The 16284-nt window shown below is 41.3% G+C and overlaps 2 long non-coding RNA genes across 6 annotated transcripts in view; one reads left to right on the forward strand and one right to left on the reverse strand.

Moving 5' to 3' along the window:
* Window positions 1-3795, forward strand: part of LOC138753633 (uncharacterized) — a 28267-nt gene extending 24472 nt beyond the window's left edge. Inside the window, exon 4 of one of the 2 annotated variants that reach the window (XR_011351314.1) lies at window positions 1399-3795. This is a non-coding gene — a long non-coding RNA (uncharacterized lncRNA). Of the gene's footprint in view, window positions 1-500; window positions 582-1398 lie in introns of those variants that run through there. The other variant, XR_011351315.1, reaches the window with a different exon arrangement.
* The window catches only part of LOC138753632 (uncharacterized), a 36697-nt gene extending 22194 nt beyond the window's left edge, over window positions 1-14503 (reverse strand). Inside the window, exon 1 of one of the 4 annotated variants that reach the window (XR_011351310.1) lies at window positions 14431-14503. This is a non-coding gene — a long non-coding RNA (uncharacterized lncRNA). Of the gene's footprint in view, window positions 1-3449; window positions 3468-14430 lie in introns of those variants that run through there. The other 3 variants (XR_011351311.1, XR_011351312.1, XR_011351313.1) reach the window with 3 other exon arrangements.
* Between the last annotated feature and the right edge of the window lie 1781 nt (window positions 14504-16284).

Consider the following 16284-nt stretch of genomic DNA (forward strand, 5'->3'; position numbering starts at 1 on the left):
ATCAGCCAATGGCACAGGTCTCCAGAGATGCTGGATGTGGACTGCTGGTGTGCTTTGTATAATTCACACCAAGTTCCAAGAGGCAGTTTAATAACATAAGAACTGAAGCAGTAGAAGCCCATGCTAGTCCAATGCCACCTGGCATGGAGGAGCTTCTGAATCATAAAATGTGCACCTCGTTTGATTCTGGCTTTTGAACCAGAGGTAGGCAATGTTTAAAAGGGCTTTACTCAGTTTTCTGTTTCTGATTACTTTCCATTTGGTCAGACTAACAACAGACTTTCAGACTCCACCTCCATACGTTCATCTCCATCTCTCCCACCCACAGGTATGGGATTAAGGTGGAGAGTATGGGAGAGGCTGAGATAAGTGGGAGGTGTGGATTACCCAGATTTAAGCTCACTGTGCTGGTATCTTTCCCTATGAAAAGGTTCACAGGAGAAATCAAAACCTCATCCTTATAAGGATCTGATTTTGATTGATACTTTCAATCGTATTAGATGGAGGTACCACATGAAGGTGAGAGAACCAAAGGGATTTGGCCATGTGCTCTCCAAAAGACTCCTGGGCCAGAAGTAGGATAAGCCAAGTTATCAGGTAACAAAATTGGCTCCTGGTGAGGTCTATGTGGACTGGCCATTACTTGCACTAATGCTTAAAAAAAATCTTAATCATGTCCTGTTTTGGAGAGGGAAGGAACAGAGACTCTAAGGCTCTCATCCCCCTTAGTGAGATTCCATGTCTCCAAATGACCTCAGTTTAGTGTAAGTTGAGGAGAGAATTAAAGCCTGAACCATGTCTTGGAGCCATAAAAACTGCAGCACATTCTGGCAGGATCAGGGTTTGCAAGAATCATCAGATCCTGCAGTCTCCCATCAACACTCCAAAAACTGGTTTGGTCAGAAGTCACCAACTGTTAAGGTTGACCACTTACATTGAGATCAGTGATGACTTTTTTCAGACAAATCAATGTTGCAGTCCATACAGTGTCATGGAATAAGTGACTTTGACAGCGCAGGGCTCATATATCAGACCCCACACTACTATCAAGTCAATTACCTTTATGGCACAAATGTTGTCAGTCAGAGCACAGTGCGAATGTACATCAGATTTGAGATCTTCATGGACAATAATTAATCAGGTCAATTTTTTTTTAACTAGTCAGCAAAAACTTCTTAGTGATCCAAATTGCTTTGAGGACAGTTATTGTTTAATTCCCTACAATTGCACAAATGCTGGCTCAATTTATTGTTCCAACTAGTGATAGTTCAATTCATGGCAATTACTTTAGCTTGCTTGGGGACTATAATTATATGCTATAAAATTGCATTATGCTGTTCAAAAAGCTGTCTTAGTAACACCAAGATCTAATTCTGATATAATCTATTCAATTTACAGTGGAAACAACATGCCTCATTGAAAGAATCAACTTTTAAAAGAAGAAATGGGAGAGGATGGCATTACTTTCGCTTCACTGTATCCAATGCTTCTCCACCTACAGTCTTTATGGTGTTCAAGTTTGTCTCACTCTTCACTCCAACCTTTCCCATTTTATCTGTTTCTCTCCTTATTATCTTAAGGTTAGAAGTTAGCATCTACTAAAAAACAATTGACAAGGCACAAAACAAGGCAAAAAAAATCATAGAGATGTCAGCAGAAACTTAGAGGTTCCAGTGCAATTTAGTTTGTGAATTTTACAAAATACCTTGGAACAAGGGAGAAAAAAAATTAGAAATACCCAGGAGCAAAATAAATACAGTAAAACCCTTGCTATCCAGTATCTATGGAGATAGGTAGGTGCCAAATAAGTGAATTTTCCAGTTGTTTGAGATTGGTGAACTAACAGCGAGGCATGCCAGTTTTAAACTTCCATATTTTTTACCTATTTATTTTCCTCGATTTTGTCATCAGTTGCTTGAATTCCAGATAACAGGGGTTATACTGGGTGTTTAAAGGAAATCAGCATTGAAGCTGTAACTCACAAGTGCCCAACCTCAAACTCCTCAGTCTAAGTGGAAGCTGTATGAAAACTGCCTCAAATACAGGGAAAGTGGGGTCATCATTGTATTTGATGGGTCATGAAAGGAGGGTATGCAGCAGGGAATTAACAGCAACAATCTGTCATTCTGCAAGTTCTCCATGTACCATTCAGGAGGCATCACAAAACGGATGTATTATTACTGGTGGTGTATGTCTTCAGAAACTGCATAGGACAGTGGTGCAGCTGTAGAGTTGATGCCTCACGACTCAAGTGTGTCTATGTGGACTTTGCATGCTTTCCCTGTGGCTGCATGGGTTTCCTCTGGGTGCTTTAACCCATGTCTTAAAGATGAGCAGGTTGCAGGTTAATTGGCCACTGCACATTACCCTGTTATGTAGGTGAGTCGTGGTATCTGAGGAAATATTGGGAAAGCTGGAGAACAAAATAGGTTGGAGTAGAACTAGTTTAAAAGTAAATGCTTGTCCTTTGGTGAGGCCTCGTTGGACCAAAGGGCCTGCTTTTGTGCTGATTCCCCTTGTATGAACACTGGAGGCTTCCTACAGGAAGATAGGAAAGCATGTTGGGATTACTGCTCTTTCATGCAATGGAGATTAAATGGTGATACATAATCCTTAGAGGAGGAAGAATAATTAAGGCAGTTGTGGGAATCAGTGTGATTATAATTATTTCTTTCTTTCTTTCTTTGGCTTGGCTTCGCAGACGAAGATTTATGGAGGGGTAAATGTCCACGTCAGCTGCAGGCTCGTTTATGGCTGACAAGTCCGATGCGGGACAGGCAGACACGGTTGCAGCGGTTGCAGGGGAAAATTGGTTGGTTAGGGTTGGGTGTTGGGTTTTTCCTCCTTTGTCTTTTGTCAGTGAGGTGGGCTCTGCGGTCTTCTTCAAAGGAGGTTGCTGCCCACTGAACTGTGAGGTGCCAAGATGCACGGTTTGAGGCGATATCAGCCCACTGGCGGTGGTCAATGTGACAGGCACCAAGAGATTTCTTTAGGCAGTCCTTGTACCTCTTCTTTGGTGCACCTCTGTCACAGTGGCCAGATTATAATAAACAATGATTTACAGCCTATCCCAGAAACCTGATAGACAAACTTCCAACTCTCCCTTCACTGGTACTAGAGAAGAGAAGTGATAATACTCATAGATGTGACAATGGAAGTAATTAACCTTGCAAGGGTTCACTCCATTGACATGAGTTGAAAATCCCTAACTACTTCTCAAAAAGTGCCATTACCTAGTTCTCAACGGAAGGTTTAACCCAACTGACATGCAATGTAAGTCTTTACCTGCTTCTCTGGCTAAAGGAAATTCAGTCCAGTTTTAAAAAAAGAATTGAAATAAATGTACTAGAATATATGATTGAAAGAAAGCCATTTGGTGTTTCAGATTCCTATTTCTACAGGCCACCAATAAATATCATGGACATGTCTTTTGCCAAACCTTTAGTTACCTGTTTTTGGCTTATCTTCATTTTTATTTATTAAACATATTTATGAGGCAGCTTCAGATGAGTATTTTTGTATTAAAAAATTACATAAATGCATGTCACTTAGGTTGCTATGGAAATATTGATGCTTCATATGCCAAATTGCTGAATTCAAGCCGAATGCTATGCTTTGGAATCTATGCTAACATATTTTGAAATACGTGGCAGTACATTTGGTAGAAGGTAATGAAAATAATATTTTTGAATCTTTTGCAATGATGTTTAGCTTCAGAATGAGATATTGTTGCATGGGAATGATTTCTAGTGTTTCACATAAAATTAAGGAGAATTTTTTTTAATATTTCCTAAATCACCCATTAAATAAACATTGGTTACCTTGTGAATTCAGCTTAATTTATTTCTGATGGAACAGTTAGATGATTCCACATGAACACACTTCTATAATTTTCAGTGTCATTAGTCATTAATTGTGTCATTTATGAAATGTGGAAATCAAAGAGAGTTAACTTGTAAAAAAAAAATTGTGTTGATACTGCATTTTACACACAGTATCTTTTCCAGTTTAGAAAAATAATCAGAAGTAACCCATATGCAGTGTGAAATAATTTATTTCCTAGGACAGAAATTATTTGCCACAGCGTTAATGGCCCAGGTTCCTGTCCAGTGTTGTTTGTAAGGAGTTTGTACATTCTCCCCATGTCTGCATGGGTCTCCTCCAGGTGCTCTGGTTTTTTCTCACCCTACAAAATATACCAGAGTTGTATGTTTTTTGGGATAATTGGACGGCATGGACTGTTACCATGATGTATGTCTAAATTTAAAATTTAAATTTAAAGTATGTTTCTCTTTTAATTCTGTGTAAAATGTTTCATAAAAGAGTACAAAATCTCTCATCCAAAGATTTATCAATAAACACTTCAATTTCACACTTTCATTAACAATACTCAGATCTTAACAAATCCACCTTACATTTTCATTATATTATTGCATTATTTATAAACCTGCATGTTCTTTTAGTATATTGTTAAACTTGGTTTTTTTTGTGCCAAATTGTTCCACCAATGCATGTTGAATTCTTTATCTTTCTAACAAGTGAACCATATTCAGTCACAACATAAACTCTACTAACCGGACTTTTTAAAAAAAAAGTTTCTTTCAATATTAATGATTCTATATATGTTTCAATTCTGTGATCGTGGTTCAATTTAAATAATGCACTAGTTATATGTGTCCCTGTCTTTCACGAAAGCGTGAAAAAGCAATTTCAATAATTATGTAAGAGAATTAGTTGCATTTCACAAGACTCATGATTCAAATGATTCTCCATCCTTAACTATTCATATGAAGCCAAACAACAGCTCCAGGGTCCCAACCCCATCTTTTCATTAGGCATTTTTTGACTTGGCAAATAGTTTAATGATGTCATAGGCCACACCTCCTTTTTAGGACATATCCATTGCCATTTACCCTCCCTTGTTGACTGACTTGTCCCATGACAAACTCCCTTTGTCTTATCCATCATCCCCATCGCCTTCATCTCATTCCTACCTTTCTGCTTTAGTTAAGATTTTCCTTCCCCTCCTCCACAAGAGAGTTTTACTGATCAATTCTAGAGATGACAATGATATAAATGAGGGTGTAATGATAGCGATCATGTTTGCATGGCCACTAGCAAAACCTTGATTATAGTTCCTGTTTGATTAGACTTGGCTGCCAGGAGGAGACAGTATGTAAAATCTGTAATGGAGGTTTTCAGCCTCATGGCATGCCTTATGTGCTGTTTAGATCAACTCTAAAGTAAAGAAACTTTTCCTTCATCCATGTGTTGTCTAAGAACTCACTTATATGAATACAAGATGAAACGGAGGGTTTCATCAACAGATTTACCTAAGCAGAGAAATATACAGGTGTTGTGTGTGGAGGAAATGTGGCCTCCCTGCCTGTCTGTTATGTGTGTATTGTGGGTGGTCACATCACCCATCGGTCAAGGTTGGTCTCTGGATACTAATTAGTGGACACCTTGACGTTGGCTAATTCAAATCACTAAGCACCACTGTTGACTAGACACATGGATTAGCACTGTTTTAGTACCAGCTCAAAGCAATTTTGCTCTCTCTGCCTCATGGTCTGTGTCTGGACATTGCTCCATGTCAGGTCGTTACTGTGGACATCGTTTGGGAGGGTCGTAAGTAAAGTGTGCACTGCACTGAAACCGAGCCATAGTATTGTTATAGATCAAATTGTTATAGATTAATACTTGCAGTAGAGCTGTACCTCCCAACGATCAGGGGTCTAGAAGCTTTTGTATACCGCAGTGTACAGTGTGTAATAGGGCTGCCTCCCGATGATCATGGGTCCGGGAGTGTGTCTACATCCCTGTGTATCGTGTGTAATAGGGCCACCTTCAAATGATCAGGGGGTCAGAATTGTGTGTACAACCCCTGTGTGTAGTGTGTAATAGGGCCACCTCCTAAAGATCAGGTGTCCAGGAGCATGCGTAGAACCCCTGCTCATAGTGTGCAAATGTCTGCATCACCTGTGTGAATTCGTAATTGTGTACTGTTTAACGCTTTCCCCTGTGACAAGGAGGCGGAAAGACAGAACATGAGAATAAACTTGCAAAAGAAGGACTGAATTGGGAACAAAGAACTGACAGAACAATAAAAACATGCAGTTTGGTTTTGTCGTCACAGAAGAGGAAACAAACAAATTTCCAGAAATGCTCAGTAAACAAAAGATGAATAGAAAGAAAGAAATAAAGGGAATTAAGATTAGTAAAAGAACATACTGGAGAGGTTAATATCACTGTATGCTAATGAATGTCTACATCAGTGGTTCTCAACCTTTTTCTTTCCACTCACAGACCACTTTAAGTAATCCCTATGCCATCAGTGCTCTGTGATTATTAAGGGATTACATAAAGTGGTCTGTGAGTGGGAAGGGAAGGTTGAGAATCACTGTTCTAGACTCAATTGTTACTGAAATATTTTGCTTGAGAAAAATTGTCATTGGTTCATTTCCTTTGGATTTATGAAACCGTGCATATAACGAGTCAATGAGATATGATTAGAACAGTGGTTCTCAATTTTTTTTTCTTTCTACCCACATCCCACCTTAAGCAATCCCTTACTAATCACAGAGTACCCATGGCATAGGGATTACTTAAAGTGATTTGTGAGTGGAAAGAAAAGGGTTGAGAACCATTGCTCTACATCTTGAAAATCTGCATTTCAGAATACTAAAAATAGCCAAGGAAATATCAGGGTTTTCACTTTCAAAAATGAATTTAATTTCAAAATGCAGAACTGGCAATAATTTTAAAAAAAGGAGCAAAAGGATAATCAGATATTGATAAATATATCAGTGTAATATTGGTAGTACAGAAAATGCTGATCGATTACAAAGGATGTGATAACAGAACACCTGGAAAATAGCTGGAATGGATAAAGTCAGCATGGAGTTATGGAAGGGAAATCGTACCAAATGACCAATCTACTGAACTTCTGATTGAACAGATAAGGAGTACCAAGGGGTTCAAGACATGTGGTTTCCAGTTTTCCTTCTGTCTGGTTTAGCAGCAAATAGAAGGGAGATGGTCTCTAGATGAACAGCTATTTAGAGAAGGACAACCTCCAGGCAGAGGAGCTGCTGATATTTCAAACTACAGACTTTGATGAACACCAGGCTTCATCAAGGATAGCAAGCAAGATTTAGATAAGGCAAGGTCATTTTTTCCCTCTTTTTTTCAGTTGGCTAATTTATTGGGAATAGTTTGGCTGGGTCATTTTGGTAACCATGGACAACTTGGGCCAAAGGACCTGTTTCCACGATCTATGACTCTAAAGGGGCAGAGATCCCATTTAGTGACACAGAGAGTCAATTCTGTGGTAGTGAGAAAGACTCTAGGATGATGTGCCACCTCCTTGGTCCCAGGTTCCAAGATGTCTCAGAACATTTTGAAAGGCTGGAGTGAGAAGGCAGTGGTTCATTCTGAATCTAACAGAGGCAGGAAGAGAAAGAAAATCCTGCAATGAAACTTTTGGGAAATTGGGAAGGAGCAAACTCAAGCATTGTGATCTCAAGATTGCATCCCATGCCACATGTTAGAGAGGCAAGAAATAGGAAGGTAGGACAGTTAAATTATTGGCTCAGCAGCTTGTGCATGATTGAGCATTTGAGGTGCATTGATCATTGGGCTCTGTTCCAGAAGTACAAGAAAGTCTGGTTGAACCTGAACTGGGCACCAGTATCTTCTATTGGAGATTTGCTTCTCAAAAGGGTTTAAAAACTAATGTGGCAAGGAGGTGGGAACCAAAGCAGAAGATATGTCAGTGGAGAGATTGAGGAGATACCTAGTCAACTTGGAAAGAATGGCAGGCACTTGTCTTCACTGCTTATTCATATAGCAGAATCAACCCATTGATGCATTAGGTACTGATAAGACTCCAGCCACCTTAAACAAATCCTTTCACGAGGAAGCATAGATTGTTCAGAAATCTTGAACTTTCTCAAAATCAGACATAAGGAAAGTAAGAAGAATAAGGACAATTCCCCTCCATTGCTGAATTGTTCCTTCTTTGATTTTATTTTTCTCAAATGAAAATAAATAGACAGTATAGAGCTCTAAACCCTGAAGTAATTTCTTTAGCTCTGTTCAGAACTAGGTACAAAGCATTAATGTGCTGTCCAAAAAATTGTCAGCAGGGGTGATGGGATAGGGCAACGGAGTGCATTTTGTAAGATCACTGATCTGATAAGCCAGTCTTACTATTTGGTCTGTGTGCCTTTGACTCGAATGTTGTCATAGCCCAAGAGAGGCAGTGGGGACGAGCTCCCGTTGTTGCACAAATGCTCTTCATGGCGTGTGTGTCAAACAGCCTCTGACAACCATGTCCAACTCCTGTATGGCTTAGCTCTTATGCCTGATGGAACTATTCTCACTGACAGGAGAAGGCGCAAAGGCGGGCCACTGGCATCTTGAAACCAGTTGTTCCAGCAGATGGGGCTTGTTAACCATGGATAGTTACTTACTAGGAGAGGGAAAACTCCGATTTCAAACCTCCGCTGCCGTGGCTATACTCGCTCATGGGAAAGACTTTGGGAGTAAACTCTGAGGAAAAATTCGGATTCAGAATTCCGAAGGCCACTGTCTGCTGGACCCAGCCCTGGCTCGGCAACTGTTATGATGCTGCTGGCTCTAAACTGTATCGACTTTCATCATCCCTTTGGACCTATCATTAGCATGGGCAACAGACAGATCTCCATATTAACTTTACACCGCAGCGACTACCAGAGACCCAGTACCCATGGTTGATCACAAATGACAGAGGCTAAAGAAAAGATTCTGGAGTGATATAGACAATTTAACAGCAATGTTAATGGGACCAATAAAAGAAGAAGCTATACAAGGTCCAAAAAGATTGGAGATTGAAAACTTGGCAGAATGGTGCAGCGACAACAACCTTGTACTGTACTTAATGTCACCAAAACTGGTTGTTGACTTCAGGAAGGGAAAACGTGAGATGTACGATCCAGTGATCATTGGGGGGAATCAGAAGTGGAGAGGGTGCGCAAATTTACGTTCTTGGGAGTCCCTATCTCAGAGGATCTTTCCTGGACCCAGCACACCAATAGGATCGTGAAGAAAGCACGTCAGTACCTCTACTTCCTCAAGAGTTACGGAGGTTTGGTATGACACTGGAAACCCTAGAAAATTTCCTCAGAAGCGTGGTGACCGGCTGCATCACGGTCTGGTATGGGGACACCAATACCCCTGAGCATAAACCCTTCCAAAAGGTAGTGGACACAGCCCAGGACATCACAGCAAAAACCTCTTCACTCTTGGGAACATCTGCAGTGAACTCTGCCGATGGAGCGCCACAACAATCATCAAGGATCCACGCCATCAGGTACATGTTCTGGTCTCACTACAGCCATTAAAGGTAAAGGATTACACCAGAAAAGAGGTATAGGTGCCACAAGACTCACACCACCAGGTTCAGGAAAAGCTGCTACCCCTCCACCCGACTCTTCGGCCACAAACTCAATCAGGGACTCATTTAAGGACTCTTACTTGTGTACTTTATTGATTCTTTTTATTCTCTCTGCATTGAACAGTTTGTTTTCATTCATTATCCATTTACATGTATTCGCTGGAATCAAACCTGGGTTGCAAGCTTTGTAACTGCATTGTACTAACTGCTACAGTTACTGTGTTGTCCCTTACTAACCATGCAACCCAGTTCAAGATAATAATATTAATATAATCACTTGATTATATTGATTTTTCAAAGGGGCTGTTCATGAAGATATTTCTGATTTTTTTCTTTATGCAAACATTATGAAGGGAAAACTTACAGAGGATAGATCACACATTGATCTGCACAGTATTTCAAGGATTTTGTTTGATGAGATTAAACAGTATTTGTGGGTGAAAGATAGGCAGCCAGTCAGTTTCAAATCAGTTCACAAATACCCTTTACAATGCACCAACTGAAGTGAGTGTTTTTTTAAATTTAAATATACAACACAGTAGCAGGCCATTTTGACCCACAATTTCATGCTGCCCAATTCATACCCAATTAACCTACAAACCTACAGTGGAAGGAAACTGGACCTACTAGGGAAAATCCACGCAGAGGTACAGATCGCACGGGATTCGAACCCTGGCCCCAATCGCTATTGCTATAAAGGTGTCATGCTAATTTCTAAGCCAACCCTTACTTAGAATTGTTCACATTCAGAAACCTTGTTGGGCATGGAAATAAATAACAGGGCAACAGCATCAATGTCTGCAAGTATGGATGCTGGAAAATCAAAATTATGACATAGAATGTTCTATTAAAGCCTTGAATGCTTTATAATAGTTTAATAAGATGGAACCTAAGGATGTTAAAATGACAGCAGACAATATTATCTTCATTACAGAATCCCATAATGGATCAATAAGTAGCTAATCAGCTCTTGGTTCTATGTCTACTCCTTGGAGAGCAAACCAGTCAGTTCATTCACGTTCTTTTCCAGTGGACCAGTGTGTTATTTTTGTTTCACTGTCTACCCAATACATCTTTAAAAGCTGCCACACTTACCAAGTGAATTCCAGATCATAACCATTCTCATTAAAATGAGTTTTTCCTTGACATTCCCTCTGGATCATTTGCTCATCACTTTGCATCTATATCCTTGGTCCTTGAATGACCTATATTTTTCATCCAGTGAACTGTTCACTGCCAGAGGTCCAGGGGTTCATTAGAGATGATGCACTGAAGACAGGGATTACTGATATAATAAATGGGTAATATGTGAAATAAGGTTGCAAATTTGCCATTAACCCTTTGGACACCATGTCCCTGTTTTCAGGGACTACCAACAAGTGCATAATCTCTGTGTCTCTGTTTTCTGGGACTGGTTTTATACCCAATCACCAGCTGGTTCATGCTGGTGTTCATTCTGTGGTTTACCCATGGTCCCAATCCAGAGTAAACACTTTGAAAGGTTAAAGCTGGCTGGGGAACAAAGGGTTAAAAATGAGAATTCTAAATAAATATTCCCACCCAACCAAAATCCATGCCATCATTGTCGGTACTTGGCAGTAAGTAAAGAAACATTCAAAGAAGGTGTGAAAAGGCTGAGAAGCATTGTAGTAATATGAACAACTCCTCCTGTCTCCCATGTCTGAACTCTTCCATCAAATTACCTTTTGACTTTTATTTTGCTGAAAAAGAGTAATCAACCTTCTCAAACTGAACGTTATGATTGAAGTTATTCATTCCTGGAACTATTCTAGTGCATTTCTGGGAAATGAAAATCAAGAAAACAACTGCAGGAGGTCGATACATAGAGTGGAAATGATTGAACTAATTTCAATAGATGATAATGTTAAACAATGCCCTCTCCTCACAAAAATCTCATGTTCACAAAATATTAATTGTTATTATCTATCAGTTCTCTGAACAACTTACTAATTTCTACAACCATGGTAGTAGATTCACCACTCTCTTCTGTTATTTTGCATCTGGTTTATATCATTAAATTAGTTATGTGTTGTACAGCAGATCATAATGCATGCTGTCTTGTCAATGTACATTTGAACATAATGGAGAATAAGAATTTCTTTATTCATTTTATGTTAGGCAATAATATATTATTTTACAACAAACAAGTTTATGATTTTGCTGAGACAACTCTACTGGTGTAATCCTTTACCTTTAACTTGAAAATCTGTCATAGTCACCCACTTTTCATCTGCTAGTTAATTTTGCCTCTTTGAAATATTGGCTACATGTCAGTGTAAATCAGTGTTCCTCAATAGGAATAATACCATAGAAACAATTGCACTTACAGTTGAGTATAAGTCTATTCTGTCTTCTGCATTGCCATCAGATCATAAGTCCACTAGACAAAGCAGCAGAAATAGGCTCTTCAGCCCATTGAGTCTGTCCTGCCATTTTAATCATGAGTTGATCCATTTTCTCACTCAACCCCTGCCTTGCCTTCTCCCCATAACCTTTGATGCCCTGGCTAATCAATAACCTGTCAATCTTTACCTTAGGTATACCCAATGATCTGGCTTCCACAATAGCCTGTGCTAAAAAAAAATTCTTCCATATGTACCTCTGTTCTAAATGGAAACCCTTCAGTCCTGAAGTTGTGCCCTCTTGTCCTGGACTCTTACACCATAGGAAACATCTACCCCATTCATGCCTTTCAACATTCAAAATGTTTCAATGAGACCCCCCCCTTCTCTCATTCTCCTAAATTCCAACAAGTACAAGCCAAGAGGTGTCAAAAGCAACTCATTTGATAACCTTTTAATTCCTGGAATCATCCTTGTGAACCTCCTCTGAATCCTCTTCAACAGCAGCACATCCTTTCTTAAATAAGGGGCCCAAAACTGCTCACAATCCTCCAAGGGATGTCTCACCAGGGCCTTCTAAAACCTCAACATCACATCCTTATTCTTATATTTTATTCCTCTTGAAATGAATACCAGCATTGCAGTTGCCTTCTTCATCACCAACTCAACATGTGTTTACTTTAAAGCTATCCTTTCCTACAGGTTGCTTTGCATTTGGGAATTTTCAATTTTCTACCCATTTAGAAAATAGGCTGCCCATTTATTTTTTTTCCCCCAAAGTGCGTTACCAGATACTTCCTAACCTTTGCCACTTCTCTGCCCATTCTAAATTCTTCTGCAGCCTCCGTTTCCTCAACACTTCTTGCTCCTCTATCTACCTTGGCCACTTTGCCACAAAACCATTCATTCCATAATCCAAATCATTAATACACAACATATCAAGATTGGCCCTAATGCCAATCCTTGTGGAACTCCACCTGCAACTGGCCGCCAACCAGAATATGATCCTTGTATTCCTACTTCCTGCCAATCAGCCAATGCTCTACCCAAGCAAATATGTTTCCAGTCATACCAAGGGCCCTTATCTTGTTAAGTAGCCTCATGTGCGGCACCTTGTCAAAGGCCTTCTGAAAGTGGAAACGCACAACATCCACGGCATCTCCTTTTTCTAGCCTGCTTGTCACTTCTTCAAAGAATTCCAATAGGTTTGTCAAGCAAGATTTTCCCTAAACAAAACCATGCTGGCTTATCTTTTCATATGTCTCCAAGTGCTTCATAACTTTATCCTTGACAATCAACTCCAGCATCTTCCCAACAACTGATGTCAGGCTAACTTTATTCTACCTCCCTCCCTTTTTTGAAGGGTGGGGTAACATTTGTGATTTTCCAGTCCTCCCAGGAGCATGCCAGAATCTATTAATTCCTGCAAGATCATAACTAAAGCCTCAACAATTTTTACCGCTACTTCTTTCAGAACCCGAGGGTGCCATCCATCTGGTCTGGAAGACTTATCCACCCTTAGACCATTTAGGTTTCTGAGCACCTTTGCCATTGAAATAGTAACTGTACTCACTTCCCTTCCTTGATACCCTTTGACATTTGTCATACTGTAAATATCTTTCACGGTGAAGACTGATGCAAAATACTCTGCCATCTCCTTGTCTCCCATTATTATTTCTCCAGCGTCATTGTCTAATGGTCCTATGACTACTCTCACCTCACTTTGACTATATTCCTGAAGAAGGTGTTTGCATTCCCTTTGATATTATTTGGTAGCCTATTTTCATACTTCAACTTTTACCTCCTTATGAGTTTTTTTAGTTTCCTTCTGCAAGTTTTTAAAAACTTCCCAATCGTCTATCTTCCCACTGATTTTTCTTTCCTTGTATGCCTTCTCTTCTGCTCTAACATTGGCTTTGTCTTTCCTTATCAGCCACAGTTATGACATTTTTCCATTCAAATATTTCCCCTTTTATGGCACTGTACATACTTAACCTGCTCCTTCCTTATTTCTTGCAGAAATTTCATCCATTGCTCCTCTGCCCTCTTGCCAACGAATGCCCTCTTCCAATCTACTTTTGCCAGTTCCTTTCACATGCCATGTAATTCCTTTTACATCACTGAAATTCTGACACATATCTGACTGTTGTTTTTCTTTGTTACATCTCATATAAAACTCAATCATATTGTTGTTACTGCCCCCAAATGTTTCCTGTAATCTAAGATCCCTAATGACTGTTGGTGCATTACCCAATGCAGTATGGCCAATCCCCCAGTGGGGTCATCAGCTAACTGCTCTAAAACGTCCTCTCATAGGCTTTCTACAAATTCTCTCTTGAGATCCAATCCCAACTTTGTTTTGCCAATCTACTTGCATGTTAAAATCCCCCATGACTACCATAACATTGACCTTCTGACATGCCTTTTCTATTTGCTGTTGTAATTTGTTGTCCACTTCCCAGCTACTATTTGGAGATCTGTATATAATTACCAACAGTGTATTTTTACCCTTGCCATTTTTTTTAACTCCACCCACAATGATTCTATATCTTCTGATCCTTATGTCACTTCTTTCCAATGATTTAATGTTGTTCTTACCAACAGAGCCACACTACCCATTCTGCTTACCTGCCTCTCCTTTTGATACACGGTGTATCCTTGGGTATTCAACTCCTAATGATATCCAACCTTTAGCTATGACATTGTGACATCATACTTACCAAGCTGTAGCTGCACTACAAGGTCATCTACAATATTTATTATAGTAGTATGATGGACCGCCGCTGCAGCCATCGAGCCGGCGCTCCGGGTGGAGATCACAACCAAAGGCCAGCAACTTGCTCAGTGGCACTGGCCCCAACCAGCAAGCAGGTGGGTGAATGGCAAGGGCAGCTTAAAGGCCAATGACCCTAAAATGGCACTGGCCTTTCTGCGCAGTCAACAGACAGGGACAGCGCGTGGGGAAGAAGGGCATTACTCTACGGGCAAGAACCCGCACGCAGGAAACCTGCTTTTCTTATGCAGGTTGTGACGTCAGCAAGGGGGGCCACGGCGCGAACAGTGCAAGTATAAAATTCTGGCCTGAGCCCTAATAAGAGCTTAACCTGACTACACTATGTGTGTGTGCCTTCTTTTGAGTAGCGCACAGCTACAATTGGTGACCCTGACAGTTTAGATGGCATCTGAACCCAGCGATGAGCGAACAGGCAGCAGTCAACATGGTCACTCTCAAGCTGCTGACCTTCTGCACAAATCTACCATGTGTGTAATTTGACCAGACTAAGGCATGGTTCCAGATCTTGCAGATCACAGCAGAATCCACCTGATACTACCATGTGGTGAGTGCCTTGGACCATGACACAGCAGGATGGGTGGCCAACTTCATCCAGGCACCCCCCCCCCCCCACTAACATCGGAAGGCGCATACACCGCCTTCAAGGGCTTGCTGACCGAGACCTTCTAGCTGTCACTGCATGAGGGAGGGGCACATTCTGCTCCACCTAATCGGGTTAGGGAACAGGCCCTTGTCAGTTTCATGAACGAGATGCTGGCCATCCTGGGTAAACACAAGCCTTGCATTCTTGGAGCAACTGCTCAAGGACATCCAACTGCTCCTGGTTGATGTGGATTTCAGCGACCCCTGGAAAGTCACAGCACGTGGATGTTCTGTGGAAACAGAAGAAAGAGTGCTCGGCATCCGTGGGGCTCGTCACTAAACCCCGCAGCCAGACCCATGCAGAGCTGCTGTGAAAACAGCAGCGCCACAGAGGAGATGATCCAGACGACCACTACTGTTTCTACCACCAGAGATTGGGCTCTGGAGCCCACCGATGCAGGTCGCCATGCAGGTTTTAGGGAAACGCTGGGGCCAACCATCGCTAATGGCTTCCTTGTGGACACAGGAGCAGAGGTCAGCATCCTTCCCCTGTTGGGACAGGACACTAGGAACAGGCAGTTGGGCCACACACTGAGGGCTGCCAACAACAGCACGATTTGGACCCACGGTACCTGCAAGGTCCAACTGCAATTGGGAGGCAGTTTCTTCTCATGGGTGTCCACACTGGCCACAGTGGAACAGCTGCTTCTCAGGGCAGACCTCCTGTGCACCCACAACCTGCTAATGGACCTCAAGGGAGGAGATTGGTCCATGATAAGACTTTTCAAACCTTCCCCCTCAAAGATGCCAGGCTCCCAGCACTCCACCTGGACTGCGTACAGAGATCAGACAATAAGTACACCAGGGTCCTGGCTGGGTTCCTTGCAGTGCTCACACCCCATTTGAAAATGGTGATGCCCTGACATGGAGTACAGTACCACATCCTGACCCAGGGCCCGCCACTCCACACAAGGGCAAGAGACTTTCCTCCAGAGAAGCTCCGGCTGTTGAAGGAGGAATTCAGAAAGCTGAAGGAGCTTGGCATCATATGGTAATTGGACTGCCCATGGGTTTCTCCCCTGCACATGGTACCCAAAACAACTGGG

This window comes from Narcine bancroftii, chromosome 2, assembly GCF_036971445.1.
Source record: "Narcine bancroftii isolate sNarBan1 chromosome 2, sNarBan1.hap1, whole genome shotgun sequence".
NCBI lineage: Eukaryota > Metazoa > Chordata > Chondrichthyes > Torpediniformes > Narcinidae > Narcine > Narcine bancroftii.